Source organism: Bidens hawaiensis, unplaced genomic scaffold (assembly GCF_021521415.1).
Source record: "Bidens hawaiensis isolate Kalapana, Puna unplaced genomic scaffold, B.hawaiensis_p1.1 tig00022893_1, whole genome shotgun sequence".
NCBI lineage: Eukaryota > Viridiplantae > Streptophyta > Magnoliopsida > Asterales > Asteraceae > Bidens > Bidens hawaiensis.
In genome coordinates this window covers 1-13,440 of record NW_027493579.1, presented here as the reverse complement: position 1 = coordinate 13,440, position 13,440 = coordinate 1, and the positions used below count along the sequence as shown (strand labels likewise).

The 13,440-nt window shown below is 32.9% G+C and overlaps 1 pseudogene across 1 annotated transcript; it reads left to right on the top strand.

The window, feature by feature from the left end:
- The first annotated feature begins 11,711 nt into the window (after positions 1 to 11,711).
- Positions 11,712 to 13,249, top strand: LOC143566457 (hyperosmolality-gated Ca2+ permeable channel 1.8 pseudogene; annotated as a pseudogene). Its single transcript, XR_013141233.1, has 3 exons — positions 11,712 to 12,075; positions 12,708 to 12,860; positions 13,024 to 13,249. The product of XR_013141233.1 is annotated as a hyperosmolality-gated Ca2+ permeable channel 1.8 pseudogene (transcript).
- Positions 13,250 to 13,440: the final 191 nt, after the last annotated feature.

Sequence of the window (13,440 nt, the reverse complement as noted above, 5' to 3'; positions counted from 1 at the left end):
ATGTTGTATTTCTATCTTTATATGACCCACAACGAACGGGGGTCCGGGGGCAGCGCTCCTGGCAGCGGGGTCTAGGGGCGGCAGCCCCTAGCAGGGTCCAAGGGGCAGAGCCCCTGGCTGGGGTCGAGCTGCCAGGTCAGCTTGGAAAAATTTTATTTACATTAACTGTCTTAACACATTTTCCATTAGGTTTTAATTTATTTTCTAATCGAACTTGACTTTAGGCGAAGTTAAACCTTAGGCGAACTTAGCTTTAGGCGAAGTTATCAGTTAGGCGAACTTGGCCTTAGGCGAAGTTATCAGTTAGGCGAACTTGGCCTTAGGCGAAGTTACCAGTTAGGCGAACTTGGCCGTAGGCGAAGTTATGCTTTGAAGGCGAAGTTAAGCTTTGAAGGCGAAGTTGCCCAATTCGCAGGCGAAGTTGCCCAGCATCGGCCTGTTCGTCCTTAACCCCCGTGATCATCTTCGTTTCTTAACCAAATAACTCGATTTAGGTATCAACGGAATCGTCTGACCAGCGCCTACAAACCCCAACCATCAAATCGGCCTAACATCGATGTTTAAGGGGTGCGATTTAGGCATATAGGTTACGGGTTCTTTTATCAATCGATTAACCCATCAAATCTTAACCATTTTCAGTAAGTTTAGTTTTGTAGGATTCGTTTTTACCATACAAACACCGATCTATCATTTCTATACTAATCCAAACCTAAACGAACAAGTTCTCGATATAAACGTACCGTAAACGAGTCGAACTATGAACACGAGCTGGTCTTTGATGTTGCTTTGGTTCGTCACGACGATCTAGCACCAACAAGCTCGGGTCCTCGCCTTTGGATCTTGGTTCGGGTTGTGTGTGTGTTTTGGAGTGTGTAGAGATTATGATGGATAAATGGATGGAATGGAAAGGATTGGGGTTTAAGGGGGTATTTATACTCCCTTAAGCCCATGGACCGAAGGCCCATATTTTCTTTTGGTCCATATCTAATCCCATCTAATTATCCTACTAAGTCTTCATATTTTGCTATTATTATTATCGTTCCACTAACTCATTTATTTCACCCGACAAAATAATATATTAAATATTACTTTAGAAATTTCGGGATGTTACACATTTCAACTATTATTCTTTCACTAATTATGATTAATTGTATATTGTAAATGACTTTCAATTATATTTATTTATTTTGACAAATTCCATGACTTTTGCCTATGAGATTTGTCTTTTGACTTGGTCTTGAAGATCGTTATTTCACCTAGACTATATTCAAATGTATAACATATTTACCTTTTATCAATTTTTTGTCAAACCTTTTAATTTTATCATTACTCTTGCTTAAGACTTGGCTAAAGACTAGCTTGACCAATTAATCCGATCAAGCATTGTTATTAACGACTCTTGCACTATAAATTCATACTCTACCTTTGCAAATCCTTTACCATAACCCAATTGACTCTCACTCATGCTCTAGCTCTCTTTTGGTGTTTAAGTCCATGGTTTGATTATTAAAAGTCAAATTGTTCAGGTGATGCTCTTTCGTTAATCAATCATCGGGTAATTTTTGTGTTTATTTTTGAAACACAAATTGGTCATAATCTTATTGTCAAACCCAATGTACATTCGTGATGACGTATCATCCTTTGTTAATCGGCCCGTCTAATGCTCGGTTATAAAAACTTTATGTTAAAAAAACTAACTCTTGCAAACTAATAAACAAGACTAAAATTTTTTATTATCTCACCTCAACTTACCATTTCAAACATGCTAGACACAAACCCGACTCAAACCGAGTTTGTGTCCTACACAGTGTTGTAAAAGTCGGATTCTAAGGCCTTGGAATCGGCGATTCCAAGGTCTTCGGACATCAACCTTGCCGCTTTTTCCCAACTCGGCCACTATTACTCACCAAGGTCCAACTCGGTCAAAAGTCGGAGTACTAGGGATTACTCGGCCTCCAAGGTTAACTCAGCCACCAATTTTTTTTTTAGTAAATTGCTAAAAATAACAACAAAACATGAATTTTTTGAATTATGTTTTGTTTTTCATATGAATTATGTTTATTTTAACGTGAATTATGTTTGTCTTAACATATATATAATATCCAATAATTATTTTATGTTATTTTTATCTTATCTGAGTACTCCAAGTGCTCCCTCCAAGAGGGTCAGCCGCCTAGGGGCCACTAGGGCTGTCACTTTTACCCGAAACCCGACACGAAAAAACCCGTACCGGAACCCGAACTAACTTGACCCGAAGAACCCGAACCAGAACCCGAGAAAAGACTAACCCGAACCTGAACCGAAGTAATTTGGGTTGGTTCTCGGGTTTGATTTATAAGTTTCAGGTCAACCCGAATAAACTTATAGTTTTAAAATTAAATATATTTTTAGGTATAATAAACTAAGTTTTAGCCACTAAAGTGATCATAATCTAGCTCTAATTGATTGTTGTCACTAACTATTATGGATCGATTGTTTATTATTAATTTATGTTTTCCGTTTATTACTAATAGCAACCGAAATCGAACAACCAAATCACGTCCGATTGAATACGATTAAGGCGCGAGTTAATTTTACTCTTCTTTTGAATTGTTTTATAAAGTTATGTTGGTTTGCTATTTGATTATTTGTGTTATAAGCAAAAAAGAATGTGTTATTTTAATTTTAGCATTGTAGTTTTTTATTTTTTTTTTGTTTTTGTGTTTTTTTTCTTTTGTTTGTTTGTTTTCTAGGATACTCGAAACCTGATTAACCCAACCCGAAAAAACGCGAACCCGAATTACCCGAACCAGAAAAACCCGTGAGAGATTTGGGTTAGGTTTCGGGTCAAGATTTAGAACTTTGAAACCCGAAGAGCCCAACCCGAAAAACTTGAAACCCGAAAAACGAACCCGAAGAACACACCTAGGGGCCGCCTAGTGAGTTTTACAACATTGGTCCTACCAAAACGAATCGCTCGTTCAAACCGTTTTCTTGAATAATGTTCGGTTCGGAAACAAACCAAACCCATTTAAATTAACTAATAATTATTATAACGTACTCTTTTGCTAAGGCTAAAATCAATCAACTTAAAACCAAAGAATTTACCTTTTTCTTTCACTAATAAAAATAAAACAAAACAAAAATAGTTTTTTAACAAACTTTTTTGTCTAAGAATTTAAACCGAACATGTTGGCCACCTTTTTCTTTTTTTCTTCAACCTTATTTTAATCCTAGTTATTTATTTATCAAAGGTCGCTCGTTAAATCGAACTTTGTCGGTTCACTCATTCAAAGCCATCTTCGCTTATTTACTCATTATCGCTTATTTAACAAGTGAGTTTTCATAACCCCTTTTTAATTTTACACGTTTTGGGGTGTAGCACGTTACAAACTTTTATTTGTTGTTTCATGTTTCATGTTGTGAACTAAAATTCACATGCGTGTCTTGTATGTATTTGTTTCGTATCATATTGCTTGTAAATTATGTGATTATGTGCTAGTGTTTATTGCTTTTGTTGGTGGAAAAGACTCATACAAATACTCAAACGCAAAGTGGGAGGGTCCGACGGGACGTACCTGCGCTGCCTATTTTTCGACTTTTGTTAATAAATGGCGGTATCGTTATCATTATCTATACTCCAAGTAGCTCGGCGAACGTAGGTTCCTTAGTAGATTTGACTTATGTCAAGCGAACGGGAATATCATGTATTTACTTTTCTTTTACTTTATGATTGAGGCATTACATCTTGACTTGTGAATTTTACACTTTTCGTATTATATACGTATGCAAAACTTTGTGAATTCTCACCAACATTATTGTTGACAAAATATATTATTTTAAACGTGCTGCAGTTTGAAGTTTAATTTGAGGATTGAAGACTAGATAGTTGGACCATTAGGTTATTAGAAACATATCATAATGAAATTCGAAGTTATTGTATTGTTATTTGATTAGTGCCAAATTGTGTACTTGTGATTTAATGAAATGAAGTAATTATATTTATCACATTAATAGTGTCATGAGCTTGTGAGCAATCTGTACGTACCGCCCCGATATATTCCGCTCCAGCATATTAAGCCAAAGGTCAGGGTGTTATATATATATATATATATATATATATATATAGGAGTGGGGTCTAGAGAGAATTAAAGAGGGAACTAGAGAACTAATAAATAATTATTTTTAACTTTTTTTAAAAAATATTTTGTAATTTCTTTTTCTTTTATTCTTCTAATAAGTTGATATTGTTTCTTAAAAAAACCTATCGATGTAATGCATATGTGCAATAATGTGTATTACAAAGATACAATAGTATGCATATATAGGTGAAATAATGTGTATTGCATATATATCCAATAGTGTTTTGAGGATGCATATATATAAAATAAGGAACTACGTACATTATGACCCATTATATACATTAAAAAAAACTCATTCAACTCGTTTTTCTCATTCCATTGAAAAACTAACAAGTTTCCTCCGTTTTTCTCATTCCATTAAAAAAAACTCAGGAAATGTCAACCCGTTTTGACCTGTTTCAATCATTCTCTTTTTTTTAGTTTAACCCATTCTGACCCATTATATACATTTTATTACAGCTCATTCAAACCATGTGTCACATTTGCCACCACTAGTTGTATGTGTTACCCTTCATTTTTCTTCTTAATCTTCAAATATGTTATTTCAATTTTCATATATGAAAATGAGTCATTTTAGATATGTTTTGATTTACTTTGGCTCGGATCAAAACGGCTCATTTTAAAAGAGTATCGGTTAAGTTATGGTTAACGAGTCAATATAAATGTATCGATTTAGTTCGGGTTTCAACATGTCTTTTTAAAATCGTATTGATTTGGTTCGGGTTATACCGGGTCAATTTTAGAAGATATCGATTTGGTTCGAGTTAAAATAGGTCATTCTCAAAATGTATTTATTTGGTTTTGGTCAAAACATGTCACTTTAAAAATGTTTCGATTTGGTTCTGGTTTTTAAATGTGATTTGGATGTGCTCTAGTTTATTTGTTAGATTGGTGTATGAATGTTTATACCATCAACTATGTTCTCGGTCCAGGAAGAAAAAAAGCCCGAAGATGGTAAAAAGTCTTAATGATTCTTGGACACTTATCGGGAATCTTTTTTGGGTGCTTATTTTCTTATTTGCCTGTTTTCCAGACTAATGTTAGTGAAATTTGTTTGTTTTCTATTAATATTATTTTTTAAAGTTTATGTTTTAAAGTTTTAAATTTTCTTCAATAGCATTCTACTATATAAAGTCATTTTTTGTAAGTTTATGCATTTCAATACTTTATTTTGTGTATGAATATGAATTGCAATTACAAATCATGTTGCTGTCTCAAAAAATATATTAAAAAAATAGTTTGTCGTTTGAAATAATATATGTGTTTACTTGACGATTTCTATATTTCCACCCGTGTCGTGCACGAGCCAATAACCTAGTTATTTTATAATGTGAGTAATTTACTTTTTTTTAATAGCTAAATATTTCCACCATGTCTCAAATGAAATTTGAATGCCCAAAATTTTAATCGAGGGCCATACACCTTTGTCACTAGAATAAGATATCAGTTGTAGTAATTTACTTATTAATTGCTAAATAACTCTAAATCACTTTTTAAGTTCGTATTTAAGTTTATAAAATTTAAATAATAAAAGAAATCAACGAACCAAACACACGTCAAAGTTATTTTAAACAACAAGAACTGGATTTGATTGTTTTCTTGCCGGTATCGAACAAAACCTAACCGATACCTACTAAATTTGTGTCAACTTGGTATGTCACTTTTGTTTCATTTTTAATTTGTTTTAAATACGTTAGGGTGACAAGATTATTTGTTGGATTTAGCTTTGGTATCATAATGAACGTAGTCAATAACCACCAAATTCACACCAGCTTGCGAAAGCAACGCCAGTATTTTACCAAACACATGACGCAATGCACGGGTAACAACCTAGTTGTTAATAATGGAGAAAGAATGGCAACAGTTTTCTGAAGTATGGATGGGGATATTTCTATATAAACTACTTCACTCATACATTTGACACTGTGATATACTATCTCAAAGAACCCGAGAAAAGCTAATAAAGTCAGAAACCAAATAAAAAGTAAAAGATAGTCGAGTCAACCGCGGTCCGGTCCTAGAACATCCGGTTTAAATGTCAAGCCACTGTCCAAGACATTTACATAAATCCAGATGCATATAATATAATGGATTTCCATTGTTTGGGAGAATTAGGTAGAGAATTGGGGGGAGAATTGGATTTCTCTGGGAATTGGGTGTAGGCAAAAAATTGAGAAATCCAATTCTCTCCATTTTGAAGAGAAATGGAATTCTCTGTGAGCCACCATCGCTTCTCTGCTCTACTCATCTGTCTTCTCGGTGTAGGCAAAAAGTGTGTATGGTATTATTTCCATTGCTCCGACCGGCGATGATGTCCGGCACGGCGGAACCCTACTCCGTCGCGTTGCAACTAGCAACTCCGGCGATGATGTAGGCAAAAACATCCGTTCGTGTCCTACTCCGACTGGCGGAACCCTACTCCGTCGCGTCCTACTCCGACCGGCGTCCGTCCGTTCGCAACTAGCAACCCTAAATCGCGGCGGAGTGGTTGGCGGCAGCTGTGGTTTTAGTGGTTGGTGGCCGTGGTGGATTAGAAGAAGATAGAGGAGGAAGAACGGTCGCCGGAGAGAGAGAGGAGAAGGTGGAGTTGGTGGCAGCTGGAAGAGTTAGGTTGAGAGAAGGAGAATGATTTTCACTTCTTTTCTCTATTCTACCAAACAAAGGAAATGATTTTCAATTCTCCACCTATTTTCATTTCTTTCCAATTCCATTTCTCTCCTATTTCTATTTCCATTTCTTCTCATTTTTTTTCTCTGTACCAAACACCACCTAAAAGTGGACTTTTTATTCTCGTGAACTTTTCGTGTGGAGTGGGGACCAATTGTGTGGCTAATGATTGCGTATGCGTCTTGTGGGACGCCCATTAAAGGATTATTTTTTTCTTTTCTTTTTTTAATTGTTTGTATGATATGATTAAAAGTAGTGTAACTTTCGGTGTGATTGATTATGTAATGTGATTTTACTTTATAAGCTATTTTAATCTACTGTTTCTTTTATTTAGTATGCAATTGTAAATCTTGTTGACTTAAATACAAGTTTACTGTATTTTAACAGTAATTTTACACACACCTACTATTATTATTATTATTATTATTATTATTTAATAACACATGAATTTTAAAATTTTATTAACAACAATTATATTATGATGTATAGGTATAAAAAAGAGTGGAGAGTATTAACAATTGGTTCTAATAAAAAAAGGTAAGTTGGCATAGCACATGTGACTCCACGATTAAGTTGGTGCCACATGACAAACCATTGCCAGTATAGTGCCAAATGTAGGGATATCAATAAAGGTTACAAAACTAAAATTAAGAGCACTCATAGAACCGATAAAATGCTACATTGTTATTGTTCGCACATATATTTGGAGAGACCTTGTTTATCCATTAATACGGTGTTCAAAGTCGAATATTTGAAGTTTCGAATATTCGAACATTTTGGTTAGTCAGGTTTTAAAAATTTAAAATTTAACACGTAACCCGACCCTATTAAGGTTCGGGTAAATCGGGTTAACCATGTTACTTTATATTTGTAAGTTGATTTTTGTGCTTCTAACTTGTTGGTTGCAATATTTTCTCGTTCACTCAGTTTTAAATTTCTTTCGCAAGTAATTATCTTATAATTACATATAGGCATGTAAACGAACCGAACGAACATTAACAAGGGCATGTCCATGTTCTCTCATTTAACTTTAAACGAACACAAACACTTCATCGAACAAATATTTGTGTTCATGTTCGTTCGCTTAAAACATGAACATGTTCATGTTCATTTATTTGTTTATTTAAAATCTAAGCAAACAATTCACGAACATAACGAACATAAATGAACATAATTAAACAAAGATAAATAAACATATGTGTACATAAATAAACGAACACAAACAAACATCAATGAAAACTGACAAACAAATATAAAAAAAATATTATGGTGATATAATTTCTAAATACTAATAATATTTAATAGTTTTATGTTAATGGTAAAGTTGTAAACGAACATGAACGAACATAAACAAACTTAAATGAACGATCGTAAACGAACGCTAACAAACAAGCATAATAATTAAACTCTCTATAAAACTTCCACTATTGACTTTTTAGTGTTTATTTTACCTTTGCATCAATATTGTATTTGAAGTTAACTATTAACACTAATCGGGTTATTCGGGTTAACCTGAAACCCGAACATTTTCCAAAAATGAACCCAAAGCCCGATTCTATGTAATCCGAATAACCCGATTAATACTTTTTACCTGACTCTAAATAGCTTATTCGGGTTCGAGTATTTTGGACACCCATAGTTGTGAGTGACAGAGAGATAAAATGTAATTGTAAAGGAATAAATAATAGTATTTAACTAAAAGTTAGAGAAAAAAATATAGTAATATTTATTATAGTTACTAGATTTTTCCCCCGTATTATGGGGATTGTTTTACATTATTCATTTATTCGTTTTTAATATTTATATATGTATATTTGGATTTTAATTTTATTTATTGTAAGAAAGTTAATAATTAATATACTTGAGGTTTGATGATGAAATGGTTTCACAAATAAATGATATGTTATAATCCAGTTTAAAAGCTATCTGGGTTTGGTGATACACATTACCCGTTTATTTTCTTTATTATAAAATTGTTTCTTAATTATAAATAATATCTTTTTTTAAAATAAAACAGGATATTAATTTTTAGTATATTCCTATTTTATAGGATTTTCATATCAAATATTTGATGAAATTATTTTTTAATATAATGAGATGTTATAACCCGTTTAAGAGTTATCTGGATTTGGTGAGACATTTACCTGTGAATTCGGGTCAAATGCGTGAGAAGCCTTCATTTACAAATAAAGTATTCTGATGGCTTGAGAGAATCATTGTTTTACATTTTTTGTTTTTTAATATTTATTTTTTGGATTTTAATTTTCTTTATTATAAGAAAGTTAATAATATACTTAGGGTTTGATGATGAAAGGGTTTCATAAATAAATGATATGTTATAACCCGTTTAAAAGCTATCTGGATTTGGTGACCCATGACCCGCTTATGTTTTTTACTATAAAATTATTTATTAATTATAAATAATATCTTTTTCTTTTTAAATTGGATATTAAATTTTAGTATATTCCTATTTTGTAGGATTTTCATATCAAATAATTGGTAAGATTAATTTTTAATTTAATGAGATGTTATAACCCGTTTAAGAGCTATCGGGTTTTGGTAAGACCCATACCCATGAATTTGGGTTTAATCAATGAGAGGCCTCCATTTAAAAATCAAGAAATCTGATGGCTTTCATAAAAAGGGGGAGCAACCACATCGCGACACATATAATTCTTGGGTTTTCGTTTATATATATTATAGATAGTTATGAAGATGAGAAACGTACTGTTAATGCTTCAAATCCATATATGTTGCAAGCTGTAACCTAAATTTTTCTAGACAATTTGTAATAAGTTTTAGGATTTTTGTTTCAACTAGGTTACATGGTTTTCACAACTTTACATGCATGTTTATGGTTCATCTTCGCAAACAATTAAACTTAGGATGAATAACAGTATTTAATAAAATATATATTATACGTGTATATAGCTTTTTACTGTTGTTCTCTTACCTATTTTCTACTCACTTCTTTCACCTCCTCTTCTATACTGTGTTCAATTTTAACGTGACGAGCGGTTTTCCAAATGTTTTCTTCTTCAATGCCATATTTTTGTGTTGCTCATGCCACGCCACCCAAGCGCACCATCAAATGTGGCGTCTTGGGTTTGGTCTAAGTTTGCATTTCTAGCATCTTACTAGGTATTGTTATCAGCTAAAATTTCCAACGTTCCCAAACAAGAAAAATACAAGAGTACTTAGTGATATTTAGACACTTCACTTTATCTCTATTGTCCATAAGGATTTAGCATGTCCACACAAGCATAGATATTAATTCTTCTACCATAGTTTGGATAATTAAAATGTGGTCCATATAACCAAAATCATGGCCACCCATGGGTTACTCACGAGATAAACAAAAGAATGAGGACGACTCATCAAATGACCACCCAATTTGTAATCATTCTCAAATTCTACAATATATGCATTCCTAGAAAATTGATATTTTTGTTTTTAAAATTTAGACTTTAGAGCCTAGTAATTGTTTAGTTAGATCATTAGAGGCGACTAAATAATAATAAAAAAAAGTATGATTTAACGTGTTTGTGAAAAAAGGAAACGTATAAAATTTTAGCAATATATCTTCACGTATTATAAGAAAATATTAACTTAGTTTTTTTTTATTTAGCTATTACATTATCACAATTAACATATTTTGTTTTTTAATAATTGCATTATCATATTGTTATTTCTTTACCAATAATAACAACATAGCGACTAAATAAAAATAATTAAAAAGGTAAAACAAATTCCTCAGCATTTTGCACTACTACGGTATTAATAACCTTCATATTGATATGATGTATGACACACTAGAGAGTATAGATTTCATGATTAGCTAATATATATGCATATAAACAACCAATGCGACGGTATACTCTTGTAAAGAATAGTGAATGTAACGGTATATGCCTGTATAGTCAACAAATGTGACTATACATGGTCGTATAACATAGCAAATGCGAAAGCATACATATGTATAAACATATACGTGAAGATATGTTATACGACGGTATAGAATATATGATTAACTAGTATTTTTCAGGCGCGTTGCGCCGAGTAGGTTCATAAAACCCGAGCGGTGGTAAAACTCAAGCATTGATATGATAAGTCGACGCGAATTCAATCGGTTTTGATTACATGCGCTATTTGTATCGAAACTAAGACAAAATAAAACAAAAAAATATATAAAAATTGGTGTGGACCAATGGTGTGGTATCGGTAGGTAAAACTCAATTGTTGGTAAACCCGACCATTATCGATCCCAGACGTTGAGGCGGTTGAGTCTACGCGAAATCAGTCAGTTTCCGTCATGTTTGTTACGGTACCCGGAACTAAAACAAACATAAATCAACATTCGGTTGGCTTTCATTACGGTACTGGAACTAAAACAAAACGTGGTGAGTCTACGCGAATTCGATCGGTTTTCGTGGCGTTCGAGACGACATCGTAACAAACAAAAGCAAAATTCACATTCGGTAAATTTTCATTACGTTTATTACGAGCCGAAACTTAAAGAAAAATATTATCAATAGGGTGCCGCAAAGTGATCCAGTAGGTGCTTTGCGGCACCAAACTTATAAATTATTATATATAATAATATAAATATAATAATGGAATTAGCTGATTACCGGAAGCTGTGCATGTTAACAACCTTATAAAAACAAGAATGCTGCAAAAAGGCTCCTCTTTAGTCAACTAAAAACATAATTAAACATTTAAACTACACAATAATTCTAGGATCAATTTCTTAAAACCTTTTTCTCCGTAACATACTCCAAAGGACCATGTTCACAACTCACAAGTCACAATAAATATTTAAAAACAATAAATTATTCTCTTACCATCATTACATCAATCCACTTTCCATATGCCACCAAAAAAAAAACCATAGAAGAAGATCACACCAAAGCATTCTGTTTCACATCCCAATAAAACCAACTCTTTCTGACTTCACATTCTCCATCTTTTCAATGGCAAGTCTTGAAGATATTGGAGTGTCTGCTTTGATAAACATAATAAGTGCTTTTGCATTCTTGTTGGCTTTTGCTGTCCTCAGAATTCAACCCATTAATGACAGGGTTTACTTCCCTAAATGGTACATTAATGGAGTTAGAAGCAGCCCAAGACATGCACATAATTTTGTTGCCAAGTTTGTGAATCTTGATTTGTGGACTTATGTTACTTTCCTTAATTGGATGCCTCAAGCTTTGAAGATGAAGGAGCCTGATATTATTGAACATGCTGGTCTTGATTCTGCTGTGTTCTTGAGGATTTATGTTCTTGGGTACTTTTAATTCTTGTTTTTGATACGGGTTAAATCATAGTTTAATTTTTTTTTTTTGATAAAGTGTATTCTATGAAGTTCTAGATACTTTTTTGTAGATGGGTTTTTGTTAATTTGGTGGAATTGTTGATAATTTGATTTTTGTAGTTAAACACTGATGTTTAGTTGTTAAGTTGCTTAGAAAGATTGTGAAAGTTAGGATTTTTAATGTTATTTTCTTGAAATTTTTATTCTTGAATGCTTTTAAACCTCTGTTTTGACATGGGGTTTTGTTAATTTTGTGGAATTGTACATAATTTGATATTCATTTGTTAAATACTTTTTTTTAGATAAATTGATGAGAAAGATTGTGAACGTTGGGATTTTTAATGTTATTTTCTTGAATATTTTCATTCTTGAGTACTTTTAAATCTCTTTTTTGATATGGGGCTTTGTTAATTTTATTGAATTTATTATAAATTGAGCTTCTTTAATGAAAAAGGTTTAAAATTGGGGATTTTACTGTCACAGTCACAAGTCCTGATGTTAATTCCTGCTGTCTTTAGATGCCAATTGCCATTTTTATTAGTTATTAATTTCGGCCGTCAAAAGATTTGTAATCGCTTCTTAACATCATTCTATGATATTTATAGCTTAAAGATTTTTGGACCAATCACTGTTGTTGCGCTCTTGTTGCTTGTTCCGGTCAACGTCTCGGGTGGGACTTTGTTTTTTCTCAGCAAAGAATTGGTGGTCAGTGATATCGACAAGCTTTCAATATCAAATATTCAACCTAAATCTCTAAAGTAAGTTTATGTTCTTTGTAATTTATATGAAAATTTGCGCACAAAAGAAGCATGTAAAGAGCCAGCATTTGACTTTTGAGAGTCAAATGCCCCGCTTTTTTTAACACTTTTTGCACACATGGTAATGATATTAACTAGTTCAAGGATAATCTTTTAATTTCAGATTTTTTGCACACATATCAATGATGTATGCTTTCACATGTTGGATCTGCTACATGTTGTACAAGGAATATGATACGGTTTCATCAATGAGACTGAGCTTTATAGCATCAAAAAATAGGCGAGCAGAGCAATTTACCGTGAGTGGTAACTCAATTGATTGCTATTATGTTACAAAAGATAAATGGGTCAAAATTGCCATGACTAAAAAGCAAGCGTGTCAAAAGTGAATTGACTTAAAAGCAAACAGGTCAATTTGCCAGGACTAAAAAGCAAACGGGCCAAAACTGCTATGACAAAGCAAACGGGTCAAAATTGCCATGACTAAAAAGCAAACAGGTCAAAACTGGATGACTAAAAGCAAATGGGTCAAAATTGTCACGACTTAAGAGTAAACGGGTCAATCCAACCCAATCCGACC